The sequence below is a fragment of the Bos grunniens genome, chromosome 24, assembly GCF_055505025.1.
Source record: "Bos grunniens cultivar Pamir isolate PY7600 chromosome 24, Bosgru_T2T1.0, whole genome shotgun sequence".
Classification (NCBI taxonomy): Eukaryota; Metazoa; Chordata; class Mammalia; order Artiodactyla; family Bovidae; genus Bos; species Bos grunniens.
The window spans coordinates 16,739,001-16,757,595 of record NC_141188.1 but is presented as its reverse complement, the minus strand read 5'-3'; the positions used below and the strand labels follow the sequence as shown (position 1 = coordinate 16,757,595).

The window sequence follows — 18,595 nt, the reverse complement described above, 5'->3', positions numbered from 1 at the left end:
GTTTCAAATGGCTTTGTTCTCTTAGGTCTGAAAGGTAACCAAGGGAGTATACAGCTGGACTGGAAAGGTAACCAAGGGAGTATGTAGCAACCACATCCTGGAGGATCTTTCAAAACAGGGATGATTTAGAAATTTTAAGATTAAAGTGTAGAGTCAGGTTTTGCATTTCATCATATTAAAACAACAGGCAACATTCACAGAGGTAACCATATTCACTGAAATGTACACAAAACGGATCTTTCTTCCCTGTGAGAGAGCAGAGTGGAGTCGAGGAGGATAGGAATGACAGAACAAGAAAACACAGGCAATTTCAAGGGACCACAAAGATGGGCAACCCTGTGTGGTGTCAACATGACAAGTGGAACGTTTTCTGTCATTGAATCCAATCTCAGCTCTGCTGCAAATTGTAGCTTATTTATTTTGCCTCGAGTGAAAGTTGCTCAGTCGTATCCGACTCTTTGTGACCCCATGGACTATTCAGTCCATGGAATTCTCCAGGCCAGAATACTGGTGTGGGTAGCCTTTCCCTTCTCCAGAGGATCTTGCCAACCCAGGGATCAATCCCAGGTTTCCCACATGCAGGCAGATTCTTTACCAGATGAGCCACCAGGGAAAAACAAGAATACTGGAGTGGGTAGCCCTTCCCTTCTCCAGGGGATCTTCCCAACCCAGGAATCGAACTAGGATCTACTGCATTGCAGATGAATTCTTTACCAGCTGAGCTACTAGGTAAACCCAAAGTGAAAGTCAGTCATGTCTAACTCTTGGTGACCCCATGGACTATACAGTCCATGAAATTCTTCAGGCCAGAATACTGGAGAAGTGAAAGGCTACCCTTGGGGCCATAAAGAGTCAGACATGACTGAGCAACTTTCACTTTCATTTTGTCTTATTAACTCTCTAAAGTTAAATGAGCATGATATACCCATTGCAGTGCTATGGAGAGAATTAAGTGATATATGATATGCAAAGTGTTTGGAGAAACCAGTTGCTTAGTTAATGAAGGCTTATACAAACAGCGGAGCAATGAATACTTAAACAGAAGGACAAACTGTAGGGCCTTCCATGTTGCTTCTTCAGGAGACAGAATAACTTTCTGAGGTTACTTTTAGCTCTGTGATGCTCCGTTTTTTCAGAAAGGCAGGCCAAAAAACGACTATTTTTTCCCTCTGCAAAAACAAAGTAATGTGTATACTTCAAAATAGGCTTTTTTAGAGCTTTCAAAACAGAGAACAAAAGAAAATATCTTAATCATTAAGACCTAACACTTTACCCACAAAAGTCAAGCCAGCATGCTTTTCTCCCCTGTATTAATCTTGGAAGATTCAGACTTAAAAAAAAAAAAGAAAGAAAGAAAGAAAAGAAAAAAAGCATCAATATATCCCTTTGCTTTGGAGCGGTAATCATTCTGGCCTTTTCCTGAGCTCTCCTTAGCTGCTCCCAGCACTGCTACCTGTTGGTTCTTTCTTGCCTTTTGTTGCGATTCTTTCTTCTCCACATCCTGGCATTTGTCTGAGACCTCCTACAATCTTACTTATCTTCTTTCTCTTCAATACCTGATTTCTTTTATACTACAGACATTCTATTTTTATTTTACCTTAAATTCCCTTAGCTGATTTCATTTCTACAATGGCTTAAAGGTACAGGAGCAAACCCACTGCTCCAAGAACAGAAATCAAATATACGTATATGTATGTATGTAAAATATTGGAAGTTGATGGTCATATAAACTATACACTATCCCTAGATTTGATATAAATGAAAAATTTGGAAATGAAATATTCTTTGAGGTCTTTGGCAAAATAAATAAATATTTTAAAGTCTTAGTGACTGTTAAAAAAATATCACTAATGTTTTTAAGTGTCAAATTCTCCCCTTTGCTTATGATTCAAAGCACCTGGCTGTCAAGACCCTCTGTAATCTTAGTTTGTCACAAGCAACTTCACTCTTTCCCTTATGTATTCCTTCTTTTTCATTCAGGCCAGTATCCTTAATGAATCCTCTAAAAGCAAGGCTAATTTTTGTTTTATGTCTATCCTTACCCTATTACTTTTTTTCTCAATTGTCCTTATGCTTTTCTATTTACCCACTCTTATGCATTTTAGACACTCCACTTCATGTTATGCAGCCTCCAGAAACCTTCTCCAGGACAGCCAGCCTACAGTTATTTGATCTTAACTGAGCTTACACTATACCGTATGTTCATGATGATTCCCTTATACTACACATTATCTGCTTTGGCATGAAGATTGGTTTTCTATCTGGTGAGAAGCTAGAAGTGAGTGAATCTAATCTACTCTCAGCAGCATAAGTATGACATTGGAATCATAAAAAAAATTGGAATTGAGTCCATCTCAGCCACTGAGTATGCTTTCTTGGGTGAGTTATAATTTTCTGATTTTCCTCACTTATGAAATGGTGATAATACCATTAGACAGAGTTGATTTGAAATAAGAAATAATATAGGCTTCCCTGATGGCTCAGACAATAAAGAGTCTTCATGTAATACAGGAGACCCAGGTTCAATCTCTGTGTCAGGAATATCTCCTGGAGAAGGGAATGTCTACCCACTCCAGTATTCTTTCCTAGAGAACCTCATAAATAAAGGAGCCCGGCAGGCTACAGTCCATGGGGTCACAAAGAGTTGTACATGACTGAGTGATTAAACACAAACACACACAAATAGAAATAATATACATTTTATCCTCGAGTAGTTATCAAGAAATGCCAATGTTTTATATCAATCTACTTGCAGTTAGAGTCCCAGTGGTGTAGGCAGCGTTACCCTAAGAAAGGTATCCATTGTACTCATGGGGTTGTGTGATTTAAGCTAGCCAAAAAAGAGTATATCTTTGGGTAAAGTCAAATACCCCATTACTTCTACCCCTCTGTTTCTCATATTTTGCCCAGGTGTAATTCATGATCCTGACTCACCACTAAAATAGTTCAGGGCATCTTCTCAAGGCAAACCTTATTTCTTTTCTCCTACTCTTGCATCAGAAATGTCTTATCACTGTTCCACTGATTGTTTTATCAAGTCCTTCAGGTTGGAAGAGTGGTCCTCAACTGGGGATGTATAAAGAATTTCTGAGAGGTACAAGGATGTGGATAGATTTAAGAGAATTAATCCCTAGATTCTCAACTGTGTTATTCAGAACCTCAACTCTTTTCCTATTTCTCACAGTAATAATTGGTTTATTGACCAAAGGAAAGCCAGCAGAGCACCAAACAAAGGGCAATGGGGTCATTTTTTTATCATCAAGTACTGTAACTACTCTTTCTTTTTGGTTGCCTAATGCCATATCACATCGACCACAGCCTGGTCTAACTCAGTGAAACTAAGCCATGGCCTGTGGAGCCACCCAAGAAGGGCGGGTCATGGTGGAGAGGTCTCACAGAATGTGGTCCACTGGAGAAGGGAATAGCAAACCACTGCAGTATTCTTGCCTTGAGAACCACATGAACAGTATGAATAAGCAAAATGATAGGATACTGAAAGAGGAACTACCCAGGTCAGTTCAGTTTAGTTCAGTCGCTCAGTTGTGTCTGACTCTTTGTGACCCAATGAATTGCACCATGCCAGGCCTCCTTGTCCATCACCATCTCCTGGAGTTCACTCAAACTCAGGTCCATCGAGTCAGTGATGCCATCCAACCATCTCATCCTCTGTCATCCCCTTTTCCTCCTTCCCCCAATCCCACCCAGAATCAGAGTCTTTTCCAATGAGTCAACCCTTCCCATGAGGTGGCCATAGTACTAGAGTTTCAGCTTTAGAATCATTCCTTCCAAAGAACACCCAGGGCTGATCTCCTTTAGATTGGATATCCTTGCAGTCCAAGGGACTCTCGAGAGTCTTCTCCAACACCACAGTTCAAAAGCATCAATTCTTCAGCACTCAGCCTTCTTCACAGTCCAACTCTCGCATCCATACATGACCACTGGAAAAACCATAGCCTTGACTAGACGGACCTTTGTTGGCAAAGTAATGTCTCTGCTTTTCAATATGCTATCTAGCTTGCTCATAACTTTCATTCCAAGCAGTAAGAGTCTTTTAATTTCATGGCTGCAATCACCATCTGCAGTGATTTGGGAGCCCAAAAAGATAAAGTCTGACACTGTTTCCACTGTTTCCCCATCTATTTGCCATGAAGTGATGGGACCAGATGCCATGATCTTTGTTTTCTGAATGTTGAGATTTAAGCCAACGTTTTCACTCTCCTCTTTCACTTTCATCAAGAGGCTTTTTAGTTCCTCTTCACTTTCTGCCATTAGGGTGGTGTCATCTGCATATCTGAGGTTATTGATATTTCTCCTGGCAAACTTGATTCCAGCTTGTGCTTCTTCCAGCCCAGCGTTTCTCATGATGTACTCTGCACAGAAGTTAAATAAGCAGGGTGACAATATACAGCCTTGACGTACCCCGTTTCCTATTTTGCACCAGGCTGTTGTTCCATGTCTAGTTCTAACTGTTGCTTCCTGACCTGCATACAGGTGTCTCAAGAGGCAGGTCAGGTGGTCTGGTATTCACCTCTTTCAGAATTTTCCACAGTTTATTGTGATCCACAGAGTCAAAAACTTTGGCATAGTCAATAAAACAGAAATAGATGTTTTTCTGGAAGTCTCTTGCTTTTTCAATGATCCAGCGGATGTTGGCAATTTGATCTCTGGTTCCTCTGCCTTTTCTAAAACCTGCTTGAACATCTGTAAGTTCACGATTCACATACTACTGAAGCCTGGCTTGGAGAATTTTGAGCATTACTTTACTAGCGTGTGAGATAAGTGCAATTGTGTGGTAATTTGAGCATTCTTTGTCATTGCCTTTCTTTGGGATTTGCAGCTCAGGTCAGTAGGTGCCCAATATACTACTGCTGATCAGTGGAGAAATAACTCCATAAAGGATGAAGGGATGGAGCCAAAGCAAATGTTGTGGATATAACTGGTAATAGAAGCAAGGTCTGATGCTATAAGAGCAATATTGCATAGGAACCTGGAATGTTAGGTCCATTAATCAAGGCAAATTGGAAGTGGTCAAACAGGAGATGGAAAGAGTAAACATTGACATTCTAGGAATCAGCGAACTAAAATGGACTGGAATGGGTGAATTTAACTCAAATGACCATCATATCTACTACTGCGGGCAGGAATCCCTTAGAGGAAATGGGGAAGCCATCATGGTCAACAAAAGAGTCCAAAATGCAGTACTTGGATGCAATCTCAAAAACAACAGAATGATCTCTGTTCATTTCCAAGGCAAACCATTCAATATCACAGTAATCCAAGTCTATGCCCCAACCAGTAATGCTGAAGAAGCTGAAGTGGAAAGGTTCTAAAAAGACCTACAAGACCTTTTAGAACTAACACCCAAAAATGATGTCCTTTTAATTATAGGGGACTGGAATGCAAAAGTAGGAAGTCAAGAAACACCTGGACTAACAGGCAAATTTGGCCTTGGAATACGGAATGAAGCAGGGCAAAGGCTAAGAGTTTTGTCAAGAGAACACACTGGTCATAGCAAACACCCTCTTCCAACAACACAAGAGAAGACTCTACACATGGACATCACCAGATGGGCCACACCAAAATCAGATTGATTATATTCTTTGCAGCCAAAGATGGAGAGGCTCTATACAGTCAGCAAAAACAAGACCAGGAGCTGACTGTGGCTCAGATCATGAACTCCTTATTGCCAGATTCAGACTGAAATTGAAGAAACTAGGGAAAACCACTAGACGATTCAGGTATGACCTAAATCAATTCCCTTATGATTGTATAGTGGAAATAAGAAATAGATTTAAGGGCCTAGATCTGATAGATAGAGTACCTGATGAACTATGGTCAGACATTCATGACATTGTACAGGAGACAGGGATCAAGACCATCCCCATGGAAAAGAAATGCAAAAAGCAAAATGACTGTCTGAGGAGGCCTTACAAATAGCTGTGAAAAGAAGAGAAGCAAAAAGCAAAGGAGAAAAGGAAAGACTTAAGCATCTGATGCAAAGTTCTGAAAAATAGCAAGAAGAGATAAGAAATCCTTTCTCAGTGATCAATGCAAAGAAATAGAGGAAAACAACAGAATGGGAAAGACTAGAGATCTCTTCAAGAAAATTAGAGATATCAAGGGAACATTTCATGCAAAGATGGGCTCGATAAAGGACAGAAATGGTATGGACCTAACAGAAGCAGAAGATGTTAAGAAGAAGTGGCAAGAATACACAGAACTGTACAAAAAAGATCTTCATGACCAAGATAATCACGATGGTGTGATCACTCACCTAGAGCCAGACATCCTGGAATGTGAAGTCAAGTGGGCCTTAGAAAGCATCACTATGAACAAAGCTAGTGAAGGTGATGGAATTCCAGTTGAGCTACTTCAAGTCCTGAAAGATGATGCTGTGAAAGTGCTGCATCCAATATGCTAGCAAATTCGGAAAACTCAGCAGTGGCCACAAGACCAGAAAAGGTCAGTTTTCATTCCAATCCCAAAGAAAGGCAATGCCAAAGAATGCTCAAACTACCGCACAATTGCACTCATCTCACACGCTTGTAAAGCAATGCTCAAAATTCTCCAAGCCAGGCTTCAGCAATACGTGAACCGTGAACTTGCTGATGTTCAAGCTGGTTTTAGAAAAGGCAGAGGAACCAGAGACCAAATTGCCAACATTCGCTGGATCAACAAAAAAGCAAGAGACTTCCAGAAAAACATCTAGTTCTGCTTTATTGACTATGCCAAAGTTTTTGACTCTGTGGATCACAATAAACTGTGGAAAATTCTGAAAGAGATGGGAATACCAGACCACCTGACCTGCCTCTTGAGACACCTATATGCAGGTCAGGAAGCAACAGTTAGAACTGGACATGGAACAGCAGACTGGTTCCAAAAACGAAAAGGAGTACGTCAAGGCTGTATATTGTCACCCTGCTTATTTAACTTCTGTGCAGAGTACATCATGAGAAACGCTGGGCTGGAAGAAGCACAAGCTGGAATCAAGTTTGCCAGGAGAAATATCAATAACCTCAGATATGCAGATGACACCACCCTAATGGCAGAAAGTGAAGAGGAACTAAAAAGCCTCTTGATGAAAGTGAAAGAGGAGAGTGAAAACGTTGGCTTAAATCTCAACATTCAGAAAACAAAGATCATGGCATCTGGTCCCATCACTTCATGGCAAATAGATGGGGAAACAGTGGAAACAGTGTCAGACTTTATCTTTTTGGGCTCCCAAATCACTGCAGATGGTGATTGCAGCCATGAAATTAAAAGACTCTTACTGCTTGGAATGAAAGTTATGAGCAAGCTAGATAGCATATTGAAAAGCAGAGACATTACTTTGCCAACAAAGGTCCGTCTAGTCAAGGCTATGGTTTTTCCAGTGGTCATGTATGGATGCGAGAGTTGGACTGTGAAGAAGGCTGAGTGCTGAAGAATTGATGCTTTTGAACTGTGGTGTTGGAGAAGACTCTCGAGAGTCCCTTGGACTGCAAGGAGATCCAACCAGTCCATTCTAAAGGAGATTAGCCCTGGGTGTTCTTTGAAAGGAGTGATGCTTAAAAAGCTGAAACTCTAGTACTTTGGCCACCTCATGTGAAGAGTTGACTCATTGGAAAAAATTCTGATGCTGGGAGGGTTTGGGGGCAGGAGGAGAATGGGACGACTGATGATGAGATGGCTGGATGACATCACCGACTCGGTGGATGTCAGTTTGAGTGAACTCTGGGAGTTGGTGATGGATAGGGAGGCCTGAGTGAGTGAGTGAAGTCGCTCAGTTGTGTCCGACCCTTTGTGACCCTTTGGACTGTAGCCCCCCAGGCTCCTCTGTCCATAGGATTCTCCAGGCAAGATTTCTGGAGTGAGTTGCCATTTCCTTCTCCAGGGGATCTTCCTGACCCAGGGATCGAACCCAGGTCTCCTGCATTGCAGGCAGACGCTTTACCGTCTGAACTGAAGGGTTTAGAGGCCATCAAATGGACATGACCTCTAAAGGCAATTTTGACGGTTTTACATAGAAATGACGTCTAATGGAAGAGAACACAAATGAGAACTATTTTAGATACATTTCTACGTAAAATGTAGTTTACACATAATTCAGCATTTTAAATGAGCACTCTGCAACTGAGACCAAATATCAATCATCTCTTGAGGTTTTCTACTATGTACCAACATCAAATCTACATAGGAACAAATGTTACTCCTGCTTTTCTCTTCTATATTAAATGTCCTGAAGCCTTCGTGTCTCTCTGGAGCGAGGCTGAGTTTCTGAAGGCACATTCCAGTATAAACATCATCGATAGGGTAGAGAATGACCCGGTCAGTCACATTGTACAGTCTCAGGGCCAGGTGGCTGGACTAGAGGAATCCGCCTCCTCCTGCATAAGGTGGGTAGACTCCAGTGTAAACAACTTCCGGGATGTAGTATTTGAGTTTCTTATCCCTGTGAGGTCCAGCATTATGAATCACGTCACCAATAAACATATCTTTGGCTTTGTTCCCGGATAAGCTATTCAAGTAATTCAGGAGATGATGGGTGTTCACAAAAACATCATCATCGCCCTTGGACACGAACTCGGCATTTGGGCAGGAAGTGCTCACCCACCTGAGAAAGAGTACTTCTTTCAGAGACAAGTTGAAGAATGTATCCCTGTAGTTCCACAAAAGAATGTCTTGGTGCTTCTCATTCTCAAATTTCAGCATATCTGAAAGGCCAGGACGGTTGTCCTCTGCGGGGGTCTGGCCCAGTAAGGAGACTCGCACCACCGTTAGGTTCCCCACATTGGTTTCTTTACCCCAAGATTCCTGAATCGCCTGGAGTGCTGCAATTCATGGGGTCGAAAAGAGTCGGACACCACTGAGCGACTGAACTGAACTGAACTGAATGCCATCTAGCAAACTATGTACCCAAACCTACTGGTTTAAACCAGTAATAATTCATCACATTATCATTTGTATGTCGTCATTCTTCCTGTCTTGCCTGAGCTCATTCATGGTGCTATATTCAGCTGATGGGTTGGCTAGGTAGGGCTCAACATAGACACTAGGGAAGGTTGGGCTCACCCTCTTATCTAGTTTCAGGACCTTTGTTTCATAGTTTCCTAATAATTCAGTAGTCTAATTGGGGCTTCCTAACTTGGTGATGGAATGTTTGAAAACGGCAGTAATAGAAGTCTCAAACCCTTTCAATATTTAGCCCTGGAAGTTGCATATACTTCACTGCATTCGATGGTCAATGCAAATCACAGAGGCAGTCTATATGAATGGAGAGGAGATTAGACTCCTCCTCTTAATGGGATGAACTACAAAATCACACTGCAGAGGATTTGCAGGATGGGAGGGAAGATGTGATCATCATTTCAAAGCATTCAGCCCATGCCTCCAACCATCTCATTAAATGATGAATTTCAAATAGTGCATTACTTTTTAACAAAAAATTATTTATCAAAAATTGTACTATATTTATATAGCAAAGTGAACACTGGCAGTCACCAGAAGCTGGAACAACCTAGGAACAGGTTGTCTCCCAGGGCCTCTAGAGAGCATGCAGCCATGCTGATGACTTAATTTCAGCTCAGTAAAACTAATTCTGGACTTCTGACTTCCAGAACTACAAGAGAATAAATCTGTGTTTTAAACAAACTATTTTGTGTTAACTTGTTACAGCAACCATGGGAAATATACATCAGACACTTTGAATGATAGCAACAGAGATAATTACAGAAAAAAGAAAAAAATATAAAAAGTGTGTATAACAGTATTTTTAGAAAGTTCTATTACTCCAGCATAATAATGTAAATAAAATACACATCTTAATATGAAAAAATATATATTACATTTTTGCCTTTTATCAGGGCCTAATAATTATCATTATAACATGTTCTATAAGTATTATTTTAACACTTAGAGCTCTTTGGTTAAATAAATACTTTTAAAATTCAATTTATGTACATAATTTGTTTCAATAATATTTTAAGTTGATCAATAAAATATCACTCAATAATATTACATGGGCTATTTATTAAAATACAATTCTGCAAGGGAAAAGGAACAGAAATATTATTTTAAAAAGTTAAAGAATGGATACAAAGTTTCCAACTATAGAACTATTAGTAATTAGTCTCCAACTAATTTGTAAAGCATATTAAATAGACACTGCTGGATATTAAATTACCTTTGTAGCTACTGTAAATCTTTAATAGCTTTATTTAAAATATTATTATTTACAGGACACAGAAATTATATTCTCATATTTATAATTAAAAAAATTTAAAAGCCAACTTAAAGCATTTTTTAAAGAGTATATAACCAAATTAACTTGAACATCCCTTTGCCAGAGCACATTACCAATTATGCTGTCTATTCCAGTAGTTTTAGGTTGCCCTAACACTCACAGGGTACCATTTTTTTTTTCCTGCTAAATTCAGGAAGACTTGTTTCTATCTGGAGCTACCCAGCATACACATTCATTTGCATAATATAATTCAATCATTAGACAATAATCATGTTCCTTTCCCCTCCAAATCATCTCTTTATTCTTGAGATTCTTAACCTTTCTCTGCCATGAATTTGGTTAGCAGCTGGATAAAGGCTGTGATTCATTTTCAGAATGATAACTTTAAGTGATAAAACAAGATATATAAGATTATATACAAGAAACCAATTACATTAAAATACAGTCACAATATATTATAAAATCTAAATTTGTGATGAGAACTGTGTATTGCATGATTGTCTCACACAGAACAAAACTAAACAACAATTCTAATAACTAGTATAATTTTGAGAGAAATCTCAAGGTATCTATGGCCAAAGTAATGTAATGTGAAAATGTCTGTGGTATCTACTGTGGACTGCCTGGGGAACTGTTAATAATACTGTGGTTTGTAGCCTACATTCACAATTGAAGGAAAAAATAAATTTCAGTTAGATGCTAATGAAGAGAAAGATGCAATTTTTCCCCATCCTAATTTGTGCCCCACTGAAATTTAAACATAAATCATTTGGGAGGTTTTGGACACCAAACACCCTCTTCCAACAACACAAGAGAAGACTCTACACATGGACATCACCAGGTAGTCAAAACTGAAATCAGATTGATTATATTCTTTGCAGCCAAAGATGGAGAGCTCTATACAGTCAACAAAAACAAGACCAGGAGCTGACTGTGGCTCAGATCATGAACTTCTTATTGCCAAATTCAGACTGAAATTGAAGAAACTAGGGAAAACCACTAGACCATTCAGGTATGACCTAAATCAACCCCTTATGCTTATACAGTGGAAGTGAGAAATAGATTTATGGAACTAGATCTGATACATAGAGTGCCTGATGAACTATGGACAGAGGTTCATGACACTGTACAGGAGACAGGTTTCAGGATCATCCCCATGGGAAAGAAATGCAAAAAAGCAAAATGGCTGTCTGAGGAGGCCTTACAAATAGCTGTGTAAAGAAAAGAAGTGAAAAGCAAAGGAGAAAAGGAAAGATATAAGCATCTGAATGCAGAGTTCCAAAGAATAGCAAGAAGAGATAAGAAAGCCTTCCTCAGTGATCAATGCAAAGAAATAGAGGCACACAACAGAATGGGAAAGACTAGAGATCTCTTCAGGAAAGTTAGAGATACCAAGGGAATATTTCATGCAAAAATGGGCTCGATAAGGACAGAAATGGACCTAACAGAAGCAGAAGATATTAAGAAGAGGTGGCAAGAATAGACAGAAGAACTGTACAAAAAGGAGCTTCACGACCAAGATAATCACGATGGTGTGCTTACTCACCTAGAGCCAGACATCCTGGAGTGTGAAGTCAAGTGGGCCTTAGAAAGCATCACTATGAACAAAGCTATTGGAGGTGATGGAATTACAGTTGAGCTATTTCAAATCCTGAAAGATGAGGTTGTGAAAGTGCTGCACTCAATATGCCAGCAAATTTGGAAAACTCAGCAGTGGCCACAGGACTGGGATAGGTCAGTTTTCATTCCAATCCCAAAGAAAGTAAATGCCAAAGAATGCTCAAACTACCTCAAAATTGCTCTCATCTCACATGCTAGTAAAGTAATGCTCAAAATTCTCCAAGCCAGGCTTCAGCAATACATGAACCGTGAACTTACAGATGTTCAACCTGGTTTTAGAAAAGGCAGGGGAACCAGAGATCAAATTGCCAACATCTGCTGGATCATGGAAAAATCAAGAGAGTTCCAGAAAAACATCTATTTCTGCTTTATTGATTATGCCAAAGCCTTTGACTGTGTGGATCACAAGAAACTGTGGAAAATTCTGAAAGAGATGGGAATACCAGACCACCTGACCTGCCTCTTGAAAAACCCATATGCAGGTCAGGAAGCAACAGTTAGAAATGGACATGGAACAGCAGACTGGTTCAAAATAAGAAAAGGAGTATGTCAAGGCTATATATTGTCACCCTGCTTATTTAACTTACATGCAGAGTACATCATGAGAAATGCTGGGCTGGAAGAAGCACAAGCTGGAATGAAGTTTGCCAGGAGAAATATCAATAACCTCAGATATGCAGATGACACCACCCTTATGGCAGAAAGTGAAGAGGAACTAAAAGCCTCTTGATGAAAGTGAAAGTGGAGAGTGAAAAAGTTGGCTTAAAGCTCAACATTCAGAAAACGAAGACCATGGCATCCGGTCCAACCGCTTCATGGCAAATAGATGGGGAAACAGTGTCAGACTTTATCTTTTGGGGCTCCCAAATCACTGCAGATGGTGATTGCAGCCATGAAATTAAAAGACGCTTACTTCTTGGAAGGAAAGTTATGACCAACCTAGATAGCATATTGAAAAGCAGAGACATTACTTTGCCAACAAAGGTCCGTCTAGTCAAGGCTATGGTTTTTCCAGTGGTCATGTATGGATGTGAAAGTTGCACTGTGAAGAAGGCTGAGTGCTGAAGAATTGATGCTTTTGAACTGTGGTGTTGGAGAAGACTCTTGAGAGTCACTTGGACTGCAAGGAGATCTAACCAGTCCATTCTGAAGGAGATCAGCCCTGGGAATTCCTTGGAAGGAATGATGCTAAAGCTGAAACTCCAGTACTTTGACCACCTCATGCAAAGAGTTAACTCATTGGAAAAGACTGATGCTGGGAGGGATTGGGGACAGGAGGAGAAGGGGATGACAGAGGATGAGATGGCGGGATGGCATCACTGACTCAATGGACATGAGTCTGAGTGAACTCCAGGAGTTGGTGATGGACAGGGAGGCCTGGCGTCTGCGATTCATGGGGTCGCAAAGATTCAGACACGACTGAGCGACTGAACTAAACTGAACTGTAGACCATGTTGAGTCTCACAAGTTTAATGTGTTTAGTTTCTATCTCCCCAAATAAAATGGGGCATTTCTTCAGAAACCCAGTAAGCATATGGGTAAGAAGTATGTTCATAGGAGATGCTGAATATATATTTAGAGAAACAGTTAATGAACTACTAAAGGCCAAGGTCACTTGTCCTAGGTTACAGAAGCAGAAAGTCTCTAAGCTCAGACTCCGATTTTAGCTCTGACACTAAATTGTGTCTTAATGCATTGTGTCTATCAATCTATTTATCTAAATATCTACTCTTTTAAAAAAATATTATTTATACTCTTACTACAAGTCAAGTACATTTTAGGTGTCCAACATCAAAATCTGTCTAATTATTGATCCACTCTTATTTCTCTCTTATCACTTATAGATATCTTTATACTATTCTGTAAGTTGTTACATTGTTTGTTTTTCATGCATTCTACCTCTTGAAACCAACAGAACACATTTATCTAAAGCTCTCATCACGTTTCTGGGAAAGTTCAGAGAATGCCTGGTCACAGAACAGAGGCATAATTTTGTTAGTACTTTTAACTATGTAAGTACTTAAAAAAAAAATTTGTATGTATTATAACATCTCAGTCTCTGTGGGGTCTCTGGGACCTGGTTCGCACAAGGTTTGTTTGAGTACTCTGAGTGTCTCTAGAAGTTATGGGGCTTGATTCTAAACACAATTTCACCATTCCTACCATTTTGCTGGGGCTTCTCCTTTGCCCTTGGACATGGGGTATGTCCTCAAAATCTTTCCAACACCCTACAGCCACCACTCTAGCTCCTACTATGTTGCTGGGGACTCTTCTTAGTACTGTGCTTGAATGTCTCATGTGGAGGTATGGGTCAGCAGTGGCCTGCTGCAGGGGCAGGGGTTCTGGCTGCAGTAGACCTGGGTATGTCATAAGCCCTCTTGGAGGAGGTTGCCATTAACCCCATCATAAAGCGACCAGAACATACACAGGACTGGGAAACAGACTCTTGGAGGGGACAAACAAAACCTTTTGCACACCAGGACCCAGGAGAAAGGAGCAGTCCAGGAGTCCATGGCAGAGGTGTGGTTCGGCGTAGGCCTGTTGCAGGGTTGGGGGCACTGAGTACAGCGGTGCATTCATGGGACTATATCTTTCTGAAGGACCTCACCATTATCTTCACTACCTCCACAATAGTTTGGCTTCAGGTCAAATAACAGGGAGGGAAAACAACCCCTCCTGTCAACAGAAAAGTGGATTAAAGATTTACTATGCATGACCCCGCCCATCAGAACAAGACTCAATACCCCCTCAGTCAGTCTCTCCCATCAGGAGCCTTCCATAAGCCTCTTATACTTCTCCAACAGAGGGAAGACAGAATGAAAACCACAATCACAGAAAAGTAACCAATCTGATCACATGGACCACAGCCTTGTCTAACTCAATGAAACTATGACCCATGTCATGTAGGGCCACCCAAGACAGACAGGTCATGGTGGAGACTTCTGACAAAACGTGGTCCACTGGAGAAGGGAATGGCAAACCAATTCAGTATTCGTGCATTAAGAACCGCATGAACAGTATGAAGAAGCAAAATGATAGGACACTGAAGGAGGAACTCCTCAGGTCGGTAGGTGTCCAATATGCTACTGGAGATCAGTCGAGAAATAACTCCAGAAAGAATGAAGAGATGGAGCCAAAGCAAAAACAACACCCAGTTGTAGATGTGACTGGTGGTAGAAGCAAGGTCTGATGCTGTAAAGAGCAATATTGCATAGGAACCTGGAATGTTATGTCCATGAATCAAGGTGAATCAGCAGTGGTCAAACAAGAGATGGCAACAGTGAACATTGACATTCTAGGAATCAGTGAACTAAAATGGACTGAAGTGGGTGAATTTAATTCAGATGACCATTATATGGTCATTATATGGTCAATATATGACCATTATATTTGCTACTGTGGGCAAGAATCACTTAGAAGACATGGGGTAGCCTTCATAGTCAACAAAAGAATCCAAAATGCAGTACTTGGGTGCAATCTCAAAACTGACAGAATGACCTCTGTTCATTTCCAAGGCAAACTATTCAATATCACAGTAAACCAAGTCTATGCCCTGACCAGTAATGCTGAAGAAGCTGATGTTGAACCATTCTATGAAGACCAAAACATCTTCCAGAATTAACACCCCCAAAAGATGTCCTCTTCATTGTAGGGGACTGGAATGCAGAAACAGAAGTCAAGAAATACCTGGACTAATAGGCAAGTTTGGCCTTGGAGTACTGAAAGAAGCAGGACAAAGGCTAATAGAGTTTTGCCAAGAGAACGCACTGGTCATAGCAAACACCCTCTTCCAACAACACAGGAGAGGACTCTACACATGGACATCACCAGATGGTCAACACTGAAATCAGATTAATTATATTCTTTTATATATATATATATATATATATATATATATATATATATATATTCAGCAGCCAAAGATGGAGAAACTCTATATTGTCATCAAAAACAAGACTGGGAGCTGACTGTGGCTCAGATCATGAACTCCTTATTGCCAAATCAGACTCAAATTGAAGAAAGTAGGGAAAACCACTAGTCCATTAAAGTATGGCATAAGTCAAAGCCCTTATAATTATACAGTGGAAGTGACAAATAGATTCATGGGATTAGATCTGATTATGGACAGAGGTTCATGACAGTGTACAGGAGGCAGTGATCAAGACCATCCCCAAGAAAAAGAAATTCAAAAAGGCAAAATGGTTGTCTGAGGAGGCCTTACAAGTAGCTGTGAAAGGAAGAGAAGCGAAAGGCAAAGGAGTAAAGAAAAGACATACCCATCTGAATGCAGAGTTCCAAAGAATAGCAAAGAGAGATAAAAAAGCTTTCCTCAGTGATCAGTGCAAAGAAATAGAGGAAAACAATAGAATGGGAAAGACTAAAGATCTCTTCAAGAAAATTAGAGAAGAAAATTAAAGGTACAAATGGAATATTGCATGCAAAGATGGGCCCAATAAAGGACAGAAATATTATGGACCTAACAGAAAGAGAAGTTATTAAGAAGAGGTGGCAAGAATACACAAAAGAACTGTACAAAAAAATCTTCATGACCTAGATAATGATGATGGTATGATCACTCACCTAGAAGCAGATATCCTGGAATGTGAAGTAAAGTGGACCTTAGGAAGCATCATTACAAACAAAGCTAGTGGAGGTAATGGAATTCCAGTTGAGCTATTTCAAATCCTAAAACATGATGCTGTGAAAGTGCTGCACTTAATATACCAGCAAATTTGGAAAACTCAGCAGTGGCCATAGAGCTGGAAAAGGTCAGTTTTCATTCCAATATTGAAGAAAGGAAATGCCAAAGAATGCTCAAACTACCTCACAATTGCACTCATCTCACAAGCTAGCAAAGTAATCCTCAAAATTATCCAAGCCAGGCTTCAACAGCATGTGAACCATGAACCTCCAGATGTTCAAGCTGGATTTAGGAAAGGCAGCAGAACCAGAGATTAAATCACCAACATCCATTGGATCATTGAAGAAGCATGAGAGTTCCAGAAAAACTTCTACTTCTGCTTTATTGACTATGCCAAAGTCTTTGACTGTGTGGATCACAGCAAATTGTGGAAAATTCTTAAAGAAATGGGAATACCAGACCACCTGACCTGCCTCCTGAGATATCTGCATGCAGGTCAAGAAGCAACAGTTAGGACTAGACATGGAAAAACAGACTGGTTCCAAATCCAGAAAGGAGTATGTTGTGGTTGTATATTGTCACCTTGTTTATTTAAGTTATATGAACAGTACATCATGAGAAATGATGGACCAGATGAAGCACAAACTGGAATCAAGATCGCTGGGAGAAATACCAATAACCTCAGATATGCAGATGACACCACACTTACGGCAAAAACAAAGAAGAACTAAAGAACCTCTTGATGAAAGTGAAAGAAGAGAGTGAAAAAGTTGGCTTAAAACTCAATATTCAGAAAACCAAGATCATGGCATCTGGTCCCATCATTTTATGGCAAATAGATGGGGAAACAATGGAAACAGTGATAGACTTTATTTTTGAGGGCTCCAAAATCACTGCAGATGGTGACTCCAGCCTTGAAATTAAAAGACGCTTGTTCCTTGAAAGCAAAGTTATGACCAACCTAGATAGCATTTTAAAAACAGAGACATTACTTTGCCAACAAAGGTCCATTAAGTCAAAGCTATGGCTTTTCCATTAGTCAGGTATGGATGTGAGAGTTGGACTCTAAAAAGAAACTTGAGTGTCAAAGATTTGATGCTTTTGAACTGTGGTGTTGGAGAAGACTCTTGAGAGCCCCTTGGACTGCAAGGAGCTCCAACCAGTCCATCCAAAAAGAAATAGGTCCTGAATATTCATTGGAAAAACTGATGCTGAGGCTGAAACCCCAATACTTTGGCCACTTAATGTGAGGAACTAACTCATTTGAAAAGACCCTGATCCTGGGAAAGATTGAAGGTGGGAGGAGAAGGGGAGGACAGAGGATGATATGGTTGGATGGCGTCACCAACTCAATGGACATGAGTTTAAGTAAGCACTGGGAGTTGGTTTTGGACAGGGAAGCCTGGCATGCTGCAGTCCATGAGGTCACAAAGAGTCTGACATGACTGAATGACTGAACTGAAGTGAACTTGTTATCACATGTTCAATAGATGATGAATTAAATAGCCTCTCTAAGAAATAAAATAGGTAAGATCAAGAATGGAAGGTTAACTAAAGCTGAAAAATAATATATAATGCTTTCAACATAAAATAAGGCACCAAGTTCCTACATTCCCTAGAACATGCATTGTGCAATAATTCATTCAAACAAATATTGAGTGCCTACTCCAGACTATTTTCTGTATCTGAATGTAACTATGTTGTAACATACATGAATTTTCATTGCTGAAAGTGACATTCCATCATGTAAAAAATTTCCCTCTGTGTGAAAGCTAAACTTTGTCACATAAAAATGTAAACTAAATCCAGATCTGAGTGTAGTGGTCTGACTTGCTGAATTTGCCAGTTTAAGGAAAAAAAAAAAAAGTGGGTATTCAGATAGAATTTTCCTTTATTTTCAATTCTGGCTTTAAGATTTTTCTCAGAATGTCAAAGACATTTATCTAGTACTTGGCTTTATAGCTAAATTAGCCTTACATCTAATCTACCCACATCTATTTTTTTTTCCTGTACATTTCCTGTTTAAGCCTGTAGGTGGAGAGAAAAAAAATATGCTTAATAACTCTTCTTTAAATATAAATAACAAATACCACTTGCTGCTCTTCTTTGAA

At 40.0% G+C, this 18,595-nt stretch overlaps 1 pseudogene; it reads right to left on the bottom strand.

The window, feature by feature from the left end:
• Positions 1–8,085: 8,085 nt before the first annotated feature.
• LOC147345909 (N-acetyllactosaminide beta-1,3-N-acetylglucosaminyltransferase 2-like) overlaps positions 8,086–18,595 on the bottom strand; it is a 104,116-nt pseudogene continuing 93,606 nt past the window's right edge.